This window comes from Sycon ciliatum, chromosome 3 (genome assembly GCF_964019385.1).
Source record: "Sycon ciliatum chromosome 3, ocSycCili1.1, whole genome shotgun sequence".
Lineage (NCBI taxonomy): Eukaryota > Metazoa > Porifera > Calcarea > Leucosolenida > Sycettidae > Sycon > Sycon ciliatum.
The window spans coordinates 38,726,463-38,745,151 of NC_088645.1; positions in this window are offsets into that span (position 1 = coordinate 38,726,463).

The window sequence follows — 18,689 nt, forward strand, 5'->3', positions numbered from 1 at the left end:
GCTCACACATCTGTGGTGTGGTGTGGTGACTATGTACGGCTGGCAACCTCATAGCTGCCAGTTTTGCCCATTTTGACAACGTAGTACGTATTACGGCCATTTGTCGGTGCGGTGACCGGAGCACACTGGCTATGCACGAGCTACACGTCTGGGGGCACAACTAGTCATGTGTGTTCAAGTCACGCATGAACACGAGAAGAGACACTGCGGGGAGTGCCATGAGACTGGACATCAATAGGTCGCTCCACAATATCGTTCTGACGTAGCGGGAAACGTTGGACGGTGAGAGAATCAACAATACATTGATATACCTCAGCAAGAAGTTGACATTCGCCGCACCACACAGCTACTTCTGCAAAATGGTTGGCGTCTCCACAAAGCTCGTTGACAGTGGAGTTGTATAGGTCGTACAAGGAACTGTTTCTCCTCTGTGCAGGTAGCTTAGTTAGGAATTCTTGATAGGTGAGGGGAAGCCCATATTGGGGAAAGAAGTAGCCCCCCCTTGCAGATGGACAGCACAACAACACAACTGCTGTGCAAGATAAACTGGTAAAGATACACGGATTTTAATAGACCAACCAACCGAGGGCATGGATGTACGGATGGAAATAATATGGACTCAAGGACAGTAGTGTCAATGGAGATCCCATGCAGAGACAAGATACCCTAATCTGAACAGACAGACACCTCAGCCGAAACGTATGGTGGTTCGTCAACAAGACTCCCCTCCACTCAATGTCCAGCCGCAGGTTTTTTTGGTGAGAGTGCATTAGTCCGGTGTGCGCTAGACATGCCAGACTGTTTTTCACTGGTTCGGCCATGCGATGGCTGTTCACACTCTGTGTATGATAAAGCGGGTATGCATGACCTCGTCCAGAGTAAACACGAGTCAGCGGTCTGAAAGTTGGCCCGTGGCCATGCATATCGAGTTTGGCCCTTACAGCTTCGGTTAACCCCCAAGTGCAGCAGTTATAGAGAAGTGTTGGAAAAACGAATGCATTGTAGAGCCGAATCCTCTGCTGTACTGATACCTTCCTGTAGCGGGACCATAAACCGTACATGTTTCTCTACATGTGACATAACTAGAGCAAAAATAGACTACAGTTCAGTATATACTAGACAGGCAGGATACTAGTTGTTTGTGAGGTGGGTCTTGTGTGAACCACAATCCTACACAGTTGCGTCAGGCATGCCGCTCTGATCAGGCCCTTGGTCATGTGAGTGATCTTGCCCTCGGGCGTCGCGACCTCGGGCAAGATCACTCACAGACCTCGGGCAGTATCGAGCGTCTTGCCCTCGCAACTGTGTAGGATTGTGTATTTATTTTGCTACTCGCTGCTATGGGTCTGTGAGTATTCTTTTGGAGACTGGCTGGCGCTGCCGCAGTGCAAGTGCCGCACAATCAACCACCTGTCCTTGGTGTGGAAGAAAAAAGGTCATAGATCACGACGATGATTCATGCCTTGTCACGTGTCAGACAGGTACAGACCGTACAGTTCTACTGTACAGGAATGTAGGTGTTTTGTTGGTAGAAACGGTTGGCTGTCAACATGGATTGGTGGTATTCAGTGCATCTTTCAAGTCTGCGTCAAGTCAGTCACACGTAGTCATGCTCGTCGCTTGATGCAACAACGTCAAGCGGTTGCACGCACTACGAGTTGTTGTTGTTGTTACTTTATTTTACTTCACCAGAATTACAGGCAGTAGAATGCCTTCTCACTAGACCAGGTCTAGTTCTCACAAATGATGAAGAATGTGAATGAACATGCTAAAGCTAATGAAAAACAAGAAATAGAAAAAGATGAGAAAATCTTGTGTTTTATATTTTATGACGGTATTTGTATGTGAGTGACAGTGATTAAATGACAAGGGAAAGAAAAGAAAAAGATAGAAAGAAAAGAGTAAGGAATAAACGAAGCAGATGTATGAAATAGAGAAGTTGAGGTATTTGAGGAGAAAAGTCAGTTTGTCGATTAGAGACCAAACCAAAAGATCAATATGCACATGTCTGACGAATGAGTCAAGACAGAGAAAGCGTGTCAAGAACATCTGGGCACAGCAGGGCTTTGAAACCCAGAATATCTTCATGGCTACGAATATTTGCCGGAAGCCTGTTCCAATACACGCTGCCCACGAATTGCATGGACGCTCGAGATGCTGGTCCACGAACGAATGGAATTTAGAGAAGACGTGAGACCTGGCCACGTGTAACACGGCGTGTGCTTTGCTCAAGACCAGGTTCAGCGATCAACAGAAAGAAAGGCGAAAATAGCATGCTTGCATTGGAGGCAAGACATCTATGGACAAAAACAACAATCTTGAGCTTAAAATGGTGGATCAGTGGGGAAATATTTATTCTAGAAATAGGAGGTGCGGTCGGTGTTTGACGAGGGAGCTGAAACACAGCTCTGACTCCAGCCTTGCTGATCTTCCCCAAACGGTCGAGAAGCTGAGCTGTGAGGCTTGGGTAGAATGCTGCTGAAGCATAACACAGCTGGCTGTTTACCATACTGGTGTACCACGACCGTCGAGCTCTAAGCGTTAGTGAACGCCCGCGTCTCCCCAATTGCCCTATGGTTTGTGCAGTTCTACGTGACACATAGTCGACATGTGGCCTCCATGACAATTGGTCGTCGACGATCACACCAAGGTATTTTGCGGTGGCCGTCACCTCCAGTTGCTCGTTGTTGCAGAAAACATCGGCGAGTACGAGTACTACAGTCCATTCAGAAAAGGTTGAGCGCTGGCTCTGGAGAGCTCCCGTGTATGGCGATTTTGTGGTGCACTGTGCAGTGCCGCGCGATTCGAAACTTGGAAAAGGGTCCAAAAAGGCACCTCAACTGGGGTTCGAACCGCAAATGAACTGTTATGTAAGTGGAGTGAACGGCCTGGATTTTCATGGTTTTTACCCAATTCAGTGCTTTGGCAAAACCTAGCCGAAATCCTATTCTTGTTATGGCTTGCTTTTTGGAGAAATAGACTTCAAAAACACAATTGGAAGAGCATTCCATGGGGGATTGCCAAAAAAAAGGAGACGACAACTCAAAATTTGACCCGTTTATGGCCAAAAGCTAGGATATCCTACAGCATCCCTTTAAAAGCTGTGACCAAACCCTTGTGCACCTTGCGATGTCACTTGATGAGAATCTAGACCTAGCCCTGGTGGGATTCAAAGACCTAATTGACCTGGGCGAGCGGAAATCAGTAGACCAACCCTCAAGCCTTTCTCGCCCGGAACTCGTCAAAGAACTCCGGAAGATGGGCGTGGGAGTGCTGCCGCAGCCAGCAAGTCCAAACGGTACGTTGGAACAATTGTCTAGCCTTGTATCATGTGTTTCAACCTTGTCCAAGGAGATTGTTATGTCGAGGGAAGATAGAGACAGCACAATGTTGGCCCTGAAATTGGAAATCCAAGAGCTGAGGCGTGAAGTTTAGTCCTAGGGCCCATTTGAAATTTCTCACTTTTACTTGACACATGTTTGCTAACATGGATTCTATGATCATTCCTGGATGGTTTTTGCCTCCTGAAAACGATGGCATAGGTTTCGATTGCCGAATTGTGTCCGAACATGGTGAAAAACATCAAAATAGAAAAAAGGCCGTTATTACCATGGCAACCTAACTAGAATAGCTCCTATATCCATTTTTACTGACACGTATATGGCCAAGTAGCACCTTATTTTGCTCAGAATAAGCAGTAGATACAGTATGGCGACAAGTACTGTACTTTCACAGTGTCAAAACAAAATTTCCAAAGTGCAGTGAAACTTGGCTATTGGACATGTACATGTACATTACATGTCGCGTCGAATGTTAGCATTGAGGTACGTGTACAAGTACATGTATGTGCAGCTAGCAGGTACATGAGACTATTTACGGGCATGCATTACTATAATTATCAGACTGCAAACACGAGAGAAGCGTCAGACGGTTCGGCGTTACACTTCAACTGAGAGAATAGTTATTGTAGCCCAAGTACATGTACTAACAGGAGAAGGAAAAGGTGGTAGGAAACTGTCAGAGTCTAAGGAAAGAAGTGCTATAGGACAGTTTCAACCTGAACTAATTTACTCGAAGTACGTGTAGATAATACGATAGATCTCGCAGCAATGTAAGAAGGACAACACTACTTGTATGCGATGGCGGTGCTGTAACGAAAAAATGATGAAAATGAAAATACCAAAATCCGTTGCATACTAGTAGATATTAAAACAGTCCAAACATTGGCTAGCTTGTCACTATACTTAAATGCTTTGAAAAGACTTCAAGGCTGCAGTTGGACAACGCTCACATGTGAATAGCTGCAGTTTAAAAAGCTGATCGATCCCAACATTGTGATGCGAATACTTTCGCTTCCATGTGTTTCACTTTAACTGAAGTTGTTCTTCTGTCTGAGCTTTGGAAACTCTAAGCCGTACAGCTGAGCCCATCTCTACTCCGCCACCTACACCATCACTGTTGGCTCTGCAGTCAGGGACAATTCTTTAGCCATTAGTACATGAGGTATTATATGAACATGTTTTCCCTCTTCACCGCCGCTCTTGAATCGCATCAACTACGTGCCGGGATCAGTTCAGGAGAGACAAGCCATGACATTGGACATCCGAGACTCTTTCTTGCAGTTAGTGTTCTATAAGTATAACTGTAGTTTCACACTGCCTAGGCCCAGCCATCAAATTCTGTGAAAAGGAAATGATTCTTCTACTGCTGGTGTTGCATATTGGGATAGGTTACCTCCAGGTACTAGGATTTCGTTTTGGTAACACTCCACACAACATAGCTACTCCCTCTCACTGCAGCATGGCACTCCTAAGGCAGTTGTCCTAGAGCTGTTGAGCTGGTAAATAGGCTTTGTGCAAATGGTAGCTGATCACCACAGTGGGTGTGTTCAAATCATGGTACAGTACTAACACTAGCCGCTCTTGTAGATTCGAATGAAATGCTCGTCCACTGTAACACCTCCTGTGCAGCAGTACTCACAAAGTGAATGCCTTCATTCCAGCCCGATGAAGTTAGCCAGGTCTGAAACTTTCCACGGCTGTAGATTAGTCGGACTGTCCTATGAATAGTTACAACTGGCTTGGCAAGCTATGATGACTTTCCCCTGCTTTCCACACATAATTGTTGTGCTGCTCCTTGTTGGAATCATGCCTACTTTTCCGGGGAGCCAAGATGACATTGTAATGAAGGTTCTGCTGAATTTAGCATCGGTCCATTCGTGTACGTTCCGACAGCAAAAGCGCCGTGCGAGTCAATGCAAAACTTTGAAGAAAGTGTCCGAACGAGGTAACACATTTCTGGTATGTCACAATTACACTACTTGATGCTCAATCTTTCCAACTCTCGCACAAAATCAGCGTAGATATCTACGCGCGAAAGGCTAAAGGGACAAGCTTATCTATTTTTGCGGATTTTCTTTCATAAAAAATAAACGTCACAGGCAGCTCTTCGTAGGTGTCCGCGTCCCAGCGGTCCGGGCAAGCGACCGCATCTCAGTGGGACACTTGGCCGTGGCCTTTGTACTGGAATCTGTGGGAGAGCCTTTCCAGGGACTACACACCTGGGTACCCGGGTATCGGGTATGGCTCCTTTTTTGTTCCTTTCCTTCTTATTTGTTTTTGCTGAGAAAGAAACGTTGCTGGATGGAAAGCTTTCTGTTCCCGCCATGCGCCAGCGCCTTTGCTCTAGTAAAACATTGCTGGCTGATAATGGTCATTGCTCGTGATGTCAACTTAGAATGTGACGGGAAGCTGGGTTTCTTGCCATTTCCAACTTCCTGACTCTGAAAATGTAGCTTGAACTAAGAGCTCCAAATATTTCAGTTTTTCGATGTGCCAGACCTATTGTTACGACCTGCAGACACGAGGAGCAAGTGAGGCGTTGGATTAATGCCAATAATGGTGTTTATGGCCCGGACGACGCCAGCGGTTTTCACTTGTCAGGAGGACAGCCAAGTTGGAGCAGGCAGATGACAGATTATTAACTTTAAGCATTTATAGCAGAGTGGGTGGCTTGCCAAAGAGAATCGTCTCAGTACCTCATGGTTACTAGTATCTGACAAATGCCTCTTATTGCTAGTCTGCACTAGAGCATTAGCAGAATTGATCATGTCACAAGTAGTGTCAAGACTTGATGTCCTACGATTATACTCAGATCATGTTGCTACTTCACAGGAATATTCGTCCTCCCACTGTACACTCTTCCAGAATTGCATGCAGAAGTCACATGCCTGTCACAGTGTGCAAGGGACAACGCGTTTGCACTGCTTACGGATTCAAGCGGATGGAGTGCAGACCAGATAAGAAGACATAGTCCGGCCATTCAAATAGCTTGGGCTGCTATTAATTGGCTAGACTCCTGGAAACATGGACAAGAATCTAAACCAGTCCACGGAAACAATATCACGCCACACAGGAAGCTAAATGGCAAACCAATCAAGTTCTTTGGTAATGAAGCCGTTCACCAACATTGTCCGGTTGCATGGCTAGTGTCACTCAAACAAGACCAATGGACCTAAAAGATACGCTGTTGATCAACCACAACTCCAATACCACTGAGCAGCGTCTTCTATACAGATCCAATTAGATATTCAAGTATACGAGTGGAAGTTGCTGGTATAGTCTCTCCTAATGACCTCGTATTTGGCATAATGTTATCTATACTGCACTCTAGAGCTACTTACCTTTTCCGGCATTGAACTCGGGCAGTGACCACTCACCCGCAGAATGAGCCAATTGACACAGAAGCTAAGTACCATGTGCATCCGTCGCAAGAGAAACACGCAAGTCTGCAAATGAAGTGGATGTACACCCACTGAGTTTCTCTTATGCCGATATCAGACATGACCTGAGTGAAACGTATGAAGACTTGCACCACATTACTGCACAATTCCATATAATTATTGCGAGGCCTTGTGAAATGATTCTCAATGCACACCTGGTCCACGCCACACAGAATACATCGGATTATAATCGCCAATACAACTGCCTATGTCTCTCTCTCTCTCTCTCCCCCCCCCTTTCTTTCTCTCTATTTATCTTCATCTATATCTCTCTATCTACCTATACCCAATCTGCAGACAGAACTGTTTCGTCCTTTGTGGACTCATCAGCGCAGCACAGAGAAAATGAGGCCGAACCTGATTGCAATGAAAAATAAATTTTCCAAAGCCAGATTTAATTCTCCACCTATCAACTCTCTTCTGTGTGTATGCGCTTGCATGGGTGCAGGGTATATGCGCAAATATCTTTCTCTCTCTCTCTCTCTCTCTCTCTCTTTCTCTCTCTCTCTCTCTCTCTCTCTCTCTCTCTCTCTCTCTCTCTCTCTCTTCTCTCTCTCTCTCTCTCTCTCTCTCTCTCTCTCTCTCTCTCTCTCTCTCTCTCTCTCTCTCGCTCTCTCTTCCTGTCTTTACCTGGTTTGTGAATCGGCTTTTTTAATCGTATTTTTTTCGGCTCACTGTTTTATGAGTTCACCTCACTATATGTTTTTCTGCTGCTACCTACTTATATTATAGTAGTTGCCTGATGATCGTAGTAATAGTGTAATGGGTAGCCGAGTGGTAGGCGCGGTGAAATCAACAAGAATTACTTTTATTCTACTTTCAGGTACACACCTGAGATATAATTGTTAATGAAAGAAGAAGCGGCAAAATAAATAACTTTCTCTCCGGTGCTCACCTAGAGGTTGAATCCTTCTTCTTCGAGTTAGCTTTCATTGCTATCCAATCTAATCTAATCTAATGTAATCTCTTCATCAAAACAGAAATGCTCAGCCGCTTTTATGCAGCAGACGCCGTACGCTTACATACGGAGATACACTAAATATACATCAGGCAAAGCTCCGTATTAGTTCCGTACTGCTTCCGTATTGGTCGGGCAGGGATACTACACCCTCCCTTCCTACAGATAATCACGCCCTCGTGATTTTCAAAAAATTACTGAAGAGTTACGAAAACAGCGTCAACCGGAAGATGGCAAATTATATCGGAAATGATAACTTTTAGAGTAGACAGAATAAATGAACTGATAACAAATCATAAAGTAGAAGCACACCAGGTTCACACGATCTCACGGGGTCAACAAGGGGAAAGAACTGTCCTCCAAATAGGACCTGAAAATCCACAGCACTCTTGCTGCACAACGCTGGCACAATCCGCCAGGAACATCGCAGTTCAAAAACCGAACTGAATACACTATAACTATAAGGGGCGTTGTCACACACATTGTCCCACGTTGGCTGGGTAAACCGTGGCTCACCATGATCAGACGCCTACCAAACTAAACTGGATTCACACACTCGCATAAAGGAAGACTGAAAAGAACAGGGAGACTGAAGGAAGAGAGGAAAGAAAATGCCATACCTAGAATCAGCGTTAGTAACCACGGCGGCGGCTGGAGCTGCGGCGGAGGGCAAGCCAGGTTTTATCTTCATCTTGGTTGAGCCGGTCACTCAGATCGGCTAGCTCGGCGTCAGACAAATGACCTGATTGACCTCCCTCCTCGTCTTGAATCGTGGTCTTCACATTGTCGATAGCATCGCCTTGCGCGACGTAAAGAGTGATGGTCTAGCCAGGAAGAGTGTTGAGGAAAATCTGCATCCCACCACGGAGGCGAAGTACCAAGTGAAGAGTGGGCTCCTGCTTGCCGGCGAAAATCAAACGCTGCTGGTCTTGGGGAATACCCTCCTTGTCTTGGGCAGCAGCCTGCCTTTTGTCGTCCTCATCAGCTTCGCCATCACCACAGGTAGTATAGGTAGCGGGTCGCTTGGAATCGCCATCGGAGTGTCCAGTGAGTGCCGTGCGGAAAGAAGGGTGATCCACGCTAGCACCCTGACTGTGCTGCAGGCTAAGCAGGGCCAGGCCCAGGAAGGCAAGAAACATAATTCTTATCTTGATTCGTCGCACGGAGCTGCAGCGGGTTGAGCCATGGGGGTCTGGGGTCGAATCACGTTGTTTTATTTAAAACTACACCGCTGCCACCAATGTAATGGGTTGAGTCCCACCGCTGCCACCAATGTAATGGGTAGCCGAGTGGTAGGCGCGGTGAAATCAACAAGAATTACTTTTATTCTACTTTCAGATACACACCTGAGATATAATTGTTAATGAAAGAAGAAGCGGCAAAATAAATAACTTTCTCTCCGGTGCTCACCTAGAGGTTGAATCCTTCTTCTTCGAGTTAGCTTTCATTGCTATCCAATCTAATCCAATCTAATGTAATCTCTTCATCAAAACAGAAATGCTCCGCCGCTTTTATGCAGCAGACGCCGTACGCTTACATACGGATATACACTAAATATACATCAGGCAAAGCTCCGTATTAGTTCCGTACTGCTTCCGTATTGGTCGGGCAGGGATACTACAATAGTGAAACTCAAGAGCTGTGACACAGCTTACAATCTCTCTTGTGTACTTCAGTATTAGAAACACAAGGAACGAAATCTCTCGTATCTGTGTGTCTCGGCATGTTGTTTTTTCTCTCTCTCTCTCTCTCTCTCTCTCTCTCTCTCTCTCTCTCTCTCTCTCTCTCTTTATCTCTCTCTCCCATTTCTGTATATATCTGTCGGTCTGTCTGTCTTCCCCTTCTGCCTGTCTTTGTGAGTCTGCCTGTCTGTGTGCCTTTCGTCTGTCTATCTCTCGTCTGTCTGTTTTTCTCCTTCTGCCTGTCTTTGTCAGTCTGCTTGTCTGTGTGCCTCTATGTTTCTCTCTCTCTCTCTCTCTCTCTCTCTCTCTCTCTCTCTCTCTCTCTCTCTCTCTCTCTCTCTCTCTCTCTCTCTCTCTCTCTCTCTCTCTCTCTCTCTTTCTGTGTGTGTCTATGTGTTTCTCTGAGTCTTCGTCTCGGTCGTTCTATCTGCCTGTCTGTGTAACTCTCCAACTGTTTCCCTCTCTCGGTCTGTCTGTTTGGCTGTCTCTGCTTGTCTCTTTATGTTTGTCTGTCTGCCTGTCCCTGTATTTATGTCTATTTCTCTCTCTCTGCTGCTATTCTTCTGTCTCTCTTTGTCCCTCTCTCAATCTCTTTTTCTCTGTCTCTGTCTTCTTCTTGATCTGCCTCTCTCTTTCTCTATTTTTTCTCTGAATCTTTGTGTCTGTCTCTCCTTTTGTCATTCATTATGACTGTGTGTCCCTCTGTTTCTGTCTCTGACTTTCTATGTCTGATTGTCTGTCTCTGTCTGTTTTTCTCCTGATTCTGTGTGTCTGTCTCTCCTGTTTTTTCTTAATGTTTGTCACTCTCATCTTGTTTCTGTCTTTCTGGGTCTGATCGTCTTTGTCTGTCTGTCTTTGTCTCTATCTCTTTCTCTCTGAGTCCGTATCTCTGTCTGTCGCTCTTTATGTGCATCCCTTTGTTTCTGTCTCTGTGTCTGTCTGTCTCTAGGGAGGTTCTGCTCTACGTTTTGGGAACGCGACGCAAAGAATCACGCGAACCTTCTTCGCGTTCCCGTAACGTAAAGAAATGCAGTTCTGCTCTGCGTTTCACCTAGAGAAGTCACGTGGAATGTGTACTGGGAATTTCCCCTTCCATATTTGGCAGTTTTCTGCATGCAGTTGATCGATACCCAGCAAATCCGTACGCATTTTCTCTGCGTGTGCCACAACGTAGAGAACCCCATCTCCGCGTAGAAATCTGGAGCCAAAACACGCGAAGCCGTAGACTCTAACCCAGACACCTGCTCTCTACGTGATTTCTCTACGTTTCACGTATAGCAGAACCTCCCTTCTATCTCTGTACCGGCCGCTGTTCTGCGCATAATGAAATCGTGTGGCACCACACACGTGGCTGTACATTTACCTATGCGTGGGACATTCACACCCAAACACACGCACATGCACACACACATTATCTATCTCTGTCTGTTATTCTCCTGAGTCTGTGTGTCTGTCTGTCTCTCCTGTTTTTCTTAATGTTTGTCCCTCTCTTTCTGGGTCTGATCGTCTGTCTGTTCGTCTTTGTCTCTTTCTCTCTGAGTTCATGTCTCTGTCTGTCGCTCTTTATGCGCATCCCTTTGTTTCTGTCTGTCTTTCTGTGTCTGTCTGTCTCTATCTCTGTGCCGGCCCACTGTTCTGCACATAATGAAATTATGTGGCACCACAGACTTGGCTGTATATTTAACTATGCGTGGGACATTCATACACCCACACACGCACACACACACACACACACACACACACTCGTACGCTTGATTATACAAGTACATGTAGTACTGCAGAAGTCACATCAGAGATATTATTAAAACTCTCTCTCTTTCTCGCGCGCGCGCGCGCGCTATGCCTGCCGCTGTGCTGTCATACAGATAGTGAAATTGTGTGGCACAGAACACGTACATGACTGTATATTTACCAACGCGTGGGACATTCACGCATGCACACACACTCACACACACACATGACCTGCAGCAAATAACATTTCATAGCTACAGGACCTTCAAAGAAAGTCTTGGTGTCAAGAAGATCTACAATGTCATGTAGAAGGATAATTGTAAAACAGCTTGCTGTCTAGAGCATTGGTAATATAAATTATCATATAATACATGTAGTAGGGAAACTCAGAGAGAGTCAAACTATCGGATAAATTAATGGCAAGTGAGAGTCTCTACTTTTTAGAGTAGAGTGGGTGGGTACGCAGACCAGCGTAAGTCATAACAATATTAATTGATAATAAAGTGTAACCAATGCTGGTAATGGATCATGTGTGAGCGACCAAAGAGGCGTACATCACATGTCCTGTACCACTATAACCACACACAAACGTCCAGGAGAATTTCACGTACCGATGGATCTATCATGCTGCCGGGATCCCTCATATATCTCATACTGTGGTACGTAACCCTCGGAAAATTGCAAGGACCTAAATACGGCAAGCAAATCAGGGACATTAAGTGCAAGACCCGTTGTTCTAGTTGTCTAGACTGCACTGTGTTCTTGAAAATACTGAGCCTCGACGTTGTATCTGCATGTGGCATCCGTTGATCTCGTTTGAGTAGTAGTAGTAGGCATGCACTGCATTACGTTTTGATGAAAGGTTCGATAGCTGCTGAATGGGTTTATCATTTGGCTTCCTGTGTGGGTATTGTTTCTGTGGATTGGTTTGGAGCAATGTTCAGATGGTCCAGGCATCTGGCCAATTAAGTATGGCAGTCCAAGCTAGTTGAATATCCGGATCACTTTCTCTCATCTGGTCTACACTCCATCCGCTTGCATCCATAAGCAATGCAAACGCGTTGTCCATTGCACACTGTGACAGGCATGCAATTCTGGGAGAGCGCACAGTGGCAGGACGAATATTCCCGTGAAGTTGCAACATGATCTGAGCATAATCGTAGGACATCAAGTCTTGTAACTAATTGTGACATGATCAATTCTGCTATGCTCTAATGCAGACTAGCAATAAGAGGCATTTGTCAGATACTAGTAACCATGAGGTGCTGAGACGATCTGCTATAAATGCTCAAATAATCTGTCATCTGCCTGCTCCAACTTGGCTGTCCTCCTGACAAGTGAAAACTGCTGGCGTCTTCAGGGCCATAAACACCATTATTGGCATTAATCCAACGCCTCCCTAGGCTAGGCCCTTGCTCCTCATCTCTGCGGCTTCTAACAATAGGTCTGGCACAACGAAAAAGTAAACTTGATACTTGGAGCTCTTAGTTCAAGCTACATTTTCAGAGTCAGGAAGTTTCAAATGGCAAGAAACCCAGCTTCTCTTCACCATTGGCATCACGAGCAATGACCATTATCAGCCAGCAATGTTACTAGAGCAAATGCCAAAGGCGCTGGCGTGAACAGAAAGCTTTTCATGCAGCAACGTTTCTTTCTCAGCAAAAACAAATAAGAAGGAAAGGAACAAAAAAGGAGCAACACCAGGGATTTGTCCATACCCGGTCCCCAGGTGTGTACATGTAGTCCCTGGAAAGGCTCTCCTACAGATTCCAGTACAAAGGCCACGGCCAAGTGTCCCACTGAGATGCGGTCGCTTGCCCGGACCGCTGGGACGCGGACACCTCCGAAGAGCAGCCTGTGACGTTTATTTTTTTATGAAAGAAAATCCGCAAAAATAGATAAGCTTGTCCCTTTAGTCCAGGGAGTCGTCAAATACCGGGAGTGGAAACGCCGTTAATCTTGATTATCCATGCTCGCCTCGCGCAAATTTTTTGCAGTGCCTTGAGTACCTCAGCGTCGTCAAATGCAATTTAGAGTAGCCTTGAGTATTTTTTGGGAGAAAGCGTCCATCAGAACGTGTATACAGAGATATTTGCAGTGGTCTGCTCGTTTACTAGTAGGAGGACACCTAATTTATCGGTAGGCGTTATCGCAGTGTTGCGATGTATGACTGGAGGCCCGATTCACGCGCGGATAGTGACGTGACTTTTGATGTAATTTATCGAGGAAAATAGCTCAGCCTCAGTAATCAAAGCCACTTGGTTCGACCCACGAAAAAGCTTCTCGTAACCATTGTCCTTTTCATATAGGTGCTACCTGTGAATTTTCTCGGTGTAAGATGATATGCCACTGACTTTTTGAGGGACCCTTCGTTTCTAAAACATTATTGATTTTTAAATCACGACAACATTTATAAAGTCAAGGAATTTCTCTTGTTTTCTTCTTCAGTGTAAGAGAACATCACCGCTTTCAGTATGTCTCATGTCAAGAGGAAGCATGACAACGTATAATGTTGTTGTTGTATACTTTATTTATAGTGGAAATCAAAACAGGCAAAATGCCTAATAACATTGGACCCACTGTGAATAACATGTTAAAGGATATTGTGGAAAAAAAAAAAAAAAAAAAAAAAAAAGTAGATACAAGAGGAAAAGAGAAAGGAAAAAATGACGGAAGGTTGGTTGCAACGAACAGATATCAATCCAGTAAGCATTGGAAAACCTATGTCGCTGATAATATATACTGCAAGGCTTGAGATTTAAAATCCAAATACCTATTTGAACATTTTGCTGCTGGTGGCAATCTATTCCACATAATGGCTCCAGCGTGCGTTAGGCGCTTAGCAGAACGAGCCGTGCTAGCAGGTGGGACCACAAGCAAGTTGCTTTGGCCTCCCCGAGTGCGAGTTGAGGGCACGACAGCAAAAAAGGACTCAAACAGGGTGCTACATGCATCATGCAAACATCGCCAGATGAAACACAACATATTCAAGTGCACAGAAACCTGTAGATCACATACATGCATTCGATTTAGCAGGGGAGCAGTACTGGTCCACGGTGGCGACTTGCAGACTGCCCGAGCGGCACGTTTGAACAGCCTATGTAGCCGTTGTTCCTGGGCAACTGTCAAATACGGGTAGTAACTAATAGAAGCATACAAAAATTCAGGCAAAACGATAGATCTGAAGTAGGTGAGTCGGCATGGATACGGCAGCGAGGAAGCACTTGCCATCAATAACTGGCAGAGAAGCATGGATACCGGAGACTATACGGCCGTGCTGCTGCTCGATATGAGCAAAGCCTTTGACCGCGTCCACCACCAAACGCTAATAGATGACCTTCACAATCTGAAGATCCGTGGAAATGCTCTTGAGTGGTTCAAGTCGTATCTGTCTCACCGACAGCAACGCGTAGAAGTGAACGGAACCACAAGTGACTGTAGAACCTGCACTAGGGGCGTTCCCCAGGGTTCCGTCCTAGGCCCTACCCTCTTCAGCATCTACACTCGACTTGTCCCCACTCTGCCATTGCGTTCCCAATGCCTTCTTTATGCAGACAACACCACCCTGTATGCCTCTGGAAAGTGTCCACGAATTCTCATGTCTTACTTAGAAGACGATTTTTCAGTGGTTAAGCAGCACCTCACAGATCGCGGCCTGCTCCTGAACTCCAGCAAGAGCCAAGTACTACTGATCCACAGCAGACGCTCACATCCCCCACCTAACCTGAGCATTGTCTGTGGTTCGACTGTTATTGCCCCGTCTGACGAAGTTAAGTATCTAGGACTGACTCTCGATTCAACTTTAAGTTTCAGTGCCCACGTTAACTCCCTCAGGGAAGACTTCGGAAAGAAACTAGGTGCTTTTCGACGTGGAAGGAAGAACCTTGCTGTCCAGGCCAGAAGGCAGTTCTACTTGTCAGTAGTCCAGAGCAAGCTCGAGTACGCCAGCACTGCCTACGTCCACTGCCTCGCTGACAATGTGAGAGATCAGCTGCTACGCATAAGTAAGAGAGCACTTAGATGCATATTTGAGCATGACACATTCACGCGGACATCATACTTGCTTGAGCGATACCACATAATTAGCTTAGACAAAAGATATCATACTAAGTCCATATTCTTCGTGTTCCGTTGCATCCACAATATCTGCAGTTCACTCCTCTCTGACATGTTCTCCCTTCGCCGTGACTGCGCTCACACAGACAGAGTAACCCGCGGCCAAGTCAATTATTCCCTTTCCTTACCCATTGTGCAAGCTCAAGCTGGATACAGATCTATTTCATTCCTTGGTGCTGACCGCTTTAATGCGCTTCCCGAATCCCTTCGCACAAATCATATCCCCAATTCATTTCGCCAGGAACTTAACAATTTCATTCATCTTGGGCACCCTGTAAGAAGACCTTAGGGTCTGTTGGGAATGCCCAAGTAAAATAATAAAAAATAAAAAAATAAATAAAAAATAAATAAAAAAACACAGCTGGCCACATACAGCTGCCCGCAATATTCAAATAGGGCTTTCAAACGCAAGATAATAACGTGAAGCAACTTGGAAGAATGGGTGTGAATGCGAAGTGTATGGGGGAATGCATGTAGGGCGATAGTGCGGGTTCGAATCCCAGAATATGCCTGAAAAAAAATAGGAGAATTGAAAAATTTATAACATCCTATGCGTTTTTGCCTTTAGATACGGATAGCGCCAGGCGTGAAACAAACAAACAAACACACAAACAAACAAATACCAAATTAAAGCTGTGTGGACCCTGGCTAGCGCCAGACGTTACTGAAGTAACGTCTTCTGCATACAGAACTACGGGAATAATGTTCCCTACGCTGACTCATGTCAGCAATATCGATAGGATTTCAAGCCAGTGAATGATTATACGTGATTGGAATTTGCCGCCAAGACATTCTCAGCCGTTATTTTCTTGAGAGGGACGAAGAGAATCGCTAGTCCGTGCTTGTATTCCAAAGAACGATCCTTCTTCTAGACACATTTTCGATATCCAGGGTGAGTGAGTAGCCTTCAGCTTCATTGTGCTAGGCAATTATTTATACCAGCAACTAATACATGTGCTGTCAATCCTTATGTTGTGAATATGTTTTGCAGATGGCTTCCAACACACCCTCCACAAGCAAAAAACATGAAAGTTTCATCAGCGGTCCGATGGGTGGCAAACCCGTTGCGGAACTCCCTGGCATTGGGAGTGCACTCGGCGGCCAACTCACCGCGCAGGGCTTCGCCACGGCCGATAAGGTATACGGGCAGTTTCTGGTTCTCGGGAAGGACGAAGAGAATTTTGCACCTGGTTGAAGACCAAGTGTAATGCAAATAACAAGCAGGCCGGGGACTGTTTCAACGCTCTTAGGGAATATGCCAACAGCTTCCTGTGAGCAGTGCAGCTGAAGAAATAACTCGCTTTACTGTGCCACAGCTGGTCCTATATTGTACATGTACATGTAAATGTACAATGTAGCTGTTCAACAGTATGAGCAAGGTCAGTGACCAGTGTGCTGGTGACATTTCCTACCATTTCCAATGCATCTTTCCTATCGTCTGATTTGCCATTCATTTACTGCATGGGATGGACATGAAGCATGATACTACACGTGTTCCTTCTCCTTCATTTGTGATTGTACGTCCTCCTTACAACTGATCTCCTGCTTCTCGTTTATTATCGTTTCACTGTACGTGTATGTACTGATAGCTTTTTTCATTGAAATCGTTTTCTCTCTGAATCGTAATCGTATTGTCGGTGTGGCACCGGTTTTAGAAATGGACCAGGACTGCGTAGGTATATGCGGATGTGCGGACGGCGGTGAATGCTGTTGTGTTTGCTTGTTTAATAATAATATAATAACTTGATTAGGATGACCCAAAGGCAAATCACCTATCGAGGGGTTCACCGCATTGAATGGTTGTGGTATGACAAAGCAAAGAGGAAACCACCATTGTGTGTGTGTGTGGGGGGGGGGTATATTCTAACATCGCGAACCAGACGGGTAGGCTTGCCCAGTATTATGAATTATGATGGTGATGGAAATGGCACAACATTGCGATGTGGAAAATAGCAGCCGGAAAGATGGCTTCGCGGTTCTATGCCACCTAGCAGATTAGGGGAAGATTATGTAACAGAACTAGGAGAAGCTTATTCTAGCACATTCGTGTACATTCTTGAACGTGTGTGTGTGTCCGTGTGTGTCTGTGTCTTTGTGTGTCTGTTTGTGTGTGCGTGTGTGTGTGTGTGTGTGTGTGTGCGTGTCTGTGCCAGCTAGTTCGGTTGGTGGGTACAATTATGCCTGATTGTGTTTCGTCTTTTGCCAACTTGCCAACTGGCTCGGCTGATTGAAGGCGTATTGTTGTATCTGCCACCTTTCTTGGTTTCAGAGTTTACACACTTTCTATTTGAAGTATACATACCTGTTAACCATGGACTGCTTCTGGCTAGATTAACTCTTGTGTAATCAATGGTGCTAGTGACGCTTATATCAGATCCACTCTGATTCAGCCACTCACACTAGTACTAGTAGCAAGTATTACCTTCACTGGGGGCAGGGGTAACTGCAGTTGGATCCCAGGACGGATACCCTGATGCCGTGAATCCTTTTTCTGTACCTTGTCCTCACCCACTTACTGAGGTGTGGTGAGCCCATAAGTGAGATCATTTTCAAGTCCACCCAGAGTTTTGGGGATATCAGGGGGTGTCGGCCGTTGAGCGCTTCTTCACCATACGTCGTGTTGTGAATACGACGGGTGCTGTACGGCTGCCGAAGATTGCCTGGCCGCCAACGGATCGGGAAATGTGCAAGGCACACACGAGCATGCGCACACATGTACACAAGCATGCGCACGGACACAAAACAGAAAACACACAGACGGACTTTCGAGCACTTGAACACAGTCTGCTCTTGACGGTGTACGATACCTGTATCTCTCTTATGTAAAATGCCGTCCTATCTTGCCGTTTTGTGGGACTTTGAATACATGTTGATAACAGCGACCAACGTCATCAGTATTGTGAGTGCAAATCAAAGTAATCGCCATACTTTGAAGTGCAACGGTTTTCACCAAAGTCTTCGCTTCACTTCTTTCGGTGGGCTTAAATTTTGTTGACTGGCCTTTCTACTCACAACATGGTGGTTCTGGTCAAATGACTGACCACCACTTCGGGAGCTATATCTTGGTCTTGTTCGCATTACGATGGCCACCGACTCCCAAACACTCCTCTTACCGACATGTTGCAGACATGCTGGCATGTACAAGCCGTCTACGTGGATCGAGGGGATGACGTACATCTGCATGGCAGTCAACATCATCAGATTGCCATAGTACTCTCGTGTACGCCGCCACAGCTGTCGTGTTCTGAGGTAAGATAACCCAACGGAAACAGAAGGTTTTAATACCGGAGGCAATCATTCCTCTGAGAGAAAGACGAACTGAATCAGAGAGAGAGAGAGGAAAAGAGAGAGGGAGAGAGAGAGAGAGAGAGAGAGAGGAAAAGAGAGAGGGAGAGAGAGAGAGAGAGAGAGAGAGAAAGAG